Raw genomic sequence first — 4,741 nt, 5'->3', positions numbered from 1 at the left:
TGAGGGGGTGCTCAAAGCATCTTCCCCACTGTGGAGGAAGAGACAGCTGTGTGCTCCAGTCAGGTGAGACCCCACCTGCAGAGCTGCCTCCAGCCCTGGGGGCCCAGCACAGGAAGGATGTGGAGACGTCTGAGCCAGTCCAGAGGAAGCACTACAATGATCAGAGGGATGGAGCACCTCTGCTGAGGGGAAAGGCTGGGAGCATTGGGATTTCTCAGCCTGGAGACGAGAAGGATTTGGGGTGACCTAATTGGAGCCTACCAGTGCCTGAAGAAGCTGACAACAAAAATGAAGAGACTATTTACAAGGGCCTGGAGTGACAGGACAAGGAGGAATGGCTTCCTACTGACAGAGAGTAGGTTTAGATCAGATGTTAGGAAGAAATTCTTCCCTGTGAGGGTGGTGATGCCGACACAGGTTGCCCAGAGAAGCTGTGGCTGCCCCATCCCTGTCCAAGGCCAGATTGGACAGGGCTTGAAGCAACCTGAGATAGCGGAAGTTGCACCCCATGGCAGGGGGTGCAACTGGATGATCTTTGAGGTCCTTTCCAACTCAAACCATTCCATGATACTGTCTCAAACCCAGGGCAAAACTAGAGCCATGCTATGAGGTGCTTCCACTACCTGTTTTGAACTCCATGGTCTCCTGCATCACCTTTCCAGGGTTCTCCCTGGCCCTGTGTGTCTGCCTTTACCTTGGCTGCTCTGTGAGGTGACAGTCAACTCACTCCTAAGTGTGCTAACAAAGAGAGACACAGAATCATAAGCAGCTCTATCTCTGGCACATTAAAGACCAGCCCACATAGGCTGGGGGATTTTTACTATGGAAGGTCCTTTCCTTTGGGGTACAGTTTCCTCTCACTTGAATCAATGATCATTTGTTACATTAATTCAGAGACAGAAATCAACTACACTGCATTCATGCTCTCTAATTGTCCAGCTGGAAAAATCAATGCTTTTATTGAATTAGCCAGTTGCTACAGCAAGTTTTCTTTGATTTCTATGGTTGCCATGAATCAATAGGAGTCTGTCATTGCCTCTAAGTGGAGCAAAGTCAGGCCCCAAGTCACATGGCTGGATGACAACATAAATCTTCCCGCAGAGCTCCGTGCATTAGGTGGATACGGGACTGCTCAGCAATTTGCCAAAAAAGTACCTCCAATGATTTCCTCCCCTGCCTCAGCGACTGCTCCCAGCTCCTAATGCCACCCCTGCTTATCAATTCTCATCTCCCACACTTCGTATCCTGTTTTCCTGCCTCCTTATCAGGTTTTTCTGTGCCCTAGGCAGGACCTCCTGCTGCTGTCTCCGTATTGTTTTAGGTGCAGGTGTCTGTGCCAGAAACATTTTTCCCTGATAAACCCAAATGCCTCCCCAGGACTGCCTTCCCTGTGCTGTTGGCAATAAGTAATCTTTAATCAAACTGCTGGTCTAAATATTTTGTTTGGTTTGGGTTGGTTTTCTTTCAGAAAGGTAATTTCGTTGCTCTTTTCCAGCATTCCCATAAAAGTGGCCATTTTTTATCAGCACAGCTGGCTGGGAAGCATGAGTCATACATAAATTACCTCTTTTACTGCCTTCCTTCCCTTTGTCAGCCCTTCTGCTGTCAGCTACCTGGGACAGGACCATTATTTTTCAGCGTTTAGCAAACACTCTCCACATAATGGGCGACACTGTAAACAAATGAAAATCAGACCTGAAATCAAATGCAAGCTGACTGACAGGACTTTTGTGAAGCCCTCTGAGCTCTGCAGGGGTTTAATCAGCTGTGCTGCAGGGCTGTGTTACAGGGCTCTCACAAGGGCTCTGCCTTACTGCCGTGCTCAGGCAGGATCCCGGGGGATGGCCACGGAAATCAGGTCTTTAGCTCTGTTAGCCGTGGCACACTCGGGTTGATTAAGAACGATCGGTGCCTTCCAGGCTGAGAAGAACCCTGTGACTTGTGACTGGCAGGAGATGATGGATAGCCCAGCACTTGTTGCCTAATCAGAATTTCTTCCAGGGAAATCGGGGGAAGCGATAGAAATTAATGCTAAGGAATGGCAAGCTGCAGGAGATGTCAAAACTGATGGGGGAAACTTCCCAAGACAAGTTGGCCCTTTTTTAGTGAGGGCAGAAGCTCATAAAAATCCTGTGCTAACAAATTTTGGTCATGCTGTAGAGGAGAGAACACAGGGAAAGGCAAGGATTGTAAAGATGACTAAGTGCTAATCTGAGCATGAGTGAAAATCAGGGGGAAACAGGAAAGCAAGTTCAGAGGGCTGCAGTATTTCAGCTACCAAGTGTGAATACAAGAAATGAGCAGCAAAACTGCTGCCCGGCATGGCACAGCTCAAACTGGCTGACCATTATGCCATCAAACCACTATGAATAGCATTGCATGGCATTATCTGTAGGAGGAACAGCAATGCTTTCACAGTACCAACAGTGAGAAGCTTGTGAATATACGTGTGTTGGAAGTGGATATTGTTTGTGTGGTACTGCCTACCCCAAGCACTCATAACTTTCAAGTTAGGCTCAGGAAATCGTGAAAGTGGCTTGAAAATGGAAGGGTTTATAAAAACACTCCATACATTCTAAATGTTTCTTTTCTCGTTTTCAACATTCATGGTTTACTTCTGTTGTGCAAGGGTAGAGTCTGCTCCAAGTGTCTGCAGCAGAGCCACAGATCAGACTTCAAATGCCAGACTTCCCACAGCCTTGTGGTTTATCCCCACATGGGGAATCCAAGGAACCCCATAGAATTCAGCATTCAGGGTCTTCCCAAGATGCTTAGAAGAGGATCTCTTTAGCCTAAAATGTCTGTGAAGAATAGAGCCATCCTTTTTCCAGAGGGGATGACGCTGACAACCAAGTAAAATTATGAACAGTGGGACAGCAAAGGGAGGTTTTGGCTGGGAAATGTCAAAGCTGAACAAAAATACAGGATGTGAAGAATTAACCATCCTTTCCCCAAACCATAACATTAGACCCAAATTTCTAACATTAATTCAGGAGTGAAAACTCTTTCACATGATTCAATCATGTTCTTAATTCTTACTCTCAGTGTGCTCCTTGGCATGGCTTGTGGCATCAGTGGAATTTGAGGCTGCCTAACTCTGGGATTTCAATCCCTTGCAGTGGTTAATCTATAAAAGAACTTCCCATATTCTGTTTGAAGGATTTTTATCTGACCCACTGGATTAAGCTGCCTCTTGCCTGGAGAAATAGTTCTTCTCCCAATGTGTTTGTTATGATGCTGATGTGTGCTCGTGAGATGAGTTAAAAGGAGTCTGTTCCCAGGCCTGACAAGGTGCATTTGTGTGAAAAACAGTGTAAATAAAACCAACCAACCAAAAAGTCCTGCTTTCCAGCTCTCCAGAAACAGCTAAATGTTGCATATTGTCAGCAGAATTTTATGTTTTGGGAATTCTGTCCCCAGCATGTTTGCTTCTTTTCATCTAGGCAATAAAACACAGCAACACAAACTGAAGTGTGACCCTGTCCTTATTTGTCACCCAAGTCTTAACAGAGAATGAGATGAGGTCATAATTATGTGATTGATGATAGTATCATGAATTAAAAAGCAGGGCTGGAGAAGACATTAGTTAGACAAATTGAAGAAAGTCAATTGAAAGTCTGTAGCTGTGTTTTGCAGGAAGACCCATTAAATTCCCTCTGGCCCTGCTGCCTTGGCCTGAGTCCCAGGCTTGGTTTTTACCACCAAACTCATACAGGGCCGAAATTGTCACCCCCATGTGTCTGCTAATTTAGCTCAGGAAAACAGCTCCACACAATTAAAGCTCCAGTGGCTCCAGAGCCACTGAGCACAGGGATGGGCACAGGGACACAGTTTCCATGCCTGAAATGCATGGACACAGGTGGAGGAAAAGGTGGAGGAAAGCTGCACCACAAGCAGAGCCAACGCTGATCCTGCCCTAGCCCCGAGAGAGTCAGGAATCATCAGGACAGGAGGCACGAGCAGCACCACTGCAGCTCCAGGTTAATTAGTACCTGCCTCAGCTCTGCCTAATGAGGGGTGATGTTTGTCATGCCCATGCTGAAGGCTCCCTGCTGCTTCCAGGTGGATTTCCCACATGTGCTCTGTGCCCAGGATTGATGGAACTCAGCACCAAGAGATTTCAGCTGTGAACAGGCTTTTCCCCCACTGTTTCATGCAGGGAAACACCAACACCCCTCACTGAATTTCCACTGGCTTATCATAACCTTGCATTTTCCAATTCCCAAACAGCTGTACTAAGCTAGCTCAAAATATTAATGGAACCTAGTTAATGGAACAGAAGCTACATGATTAAATCCTGCTTTCCTGAAAAGTAGTATCTGAAAAATTACACTGTTTATTCTAGAACCTGGAAATGTTCATTTTAGGGCCTCCTGAACAACTTCAAATACTTGGCTTTTAATGAAAAGCTGAGAAACTTGGCTTTGATTGAGGTGAAAAATGAAAAGGCTTGATTTAACAATGTTTTCTTGGGGGGCAAAAACCCCTTCTTTTTCTAGCCATAAAGCATCAGGAAGATGATTTTGAAAAGCCAGAACTTGTCCTGTTGTGACTTGAGACTCTGAGCAAGAAAGGTCAGAACAGAAAGAAGGAACCACAACTGATTATGAATGCAGGGCATACAAGATAACAGCATTTTCAGAAAGCACAAGAAACTCCTGGAGAATCCAAAGCCATTGGGTTTTGAACACAGAGAAGAGACAACATTTATTTTCAATTTTTTTTGTCCACACAATTCTTC

This window comes from Pyrgilauda ruficollis, unplaced genomic scaffold (genome assembly GCF_017590135.1).
Source record: "Pyrgilauda ruficollis isolate IOZ18807 unplaced genomic scaffold, ASM1759013v1 scaffold140, whole genome shotgun sequence".
In the NCBI taxonomy this organism is placed as follows: domain Eukaryota; kingdom Metazoa; phylum Chordata; class Aves; order Passeriformes; family Passeridae; genus Pyrgilauda; species Pyrgilauda ruficollis.
The sequence above is the reverse complement of the archived record's forward strand: the minus strand, read 5'-3'. Positions refer to the sequence as shown.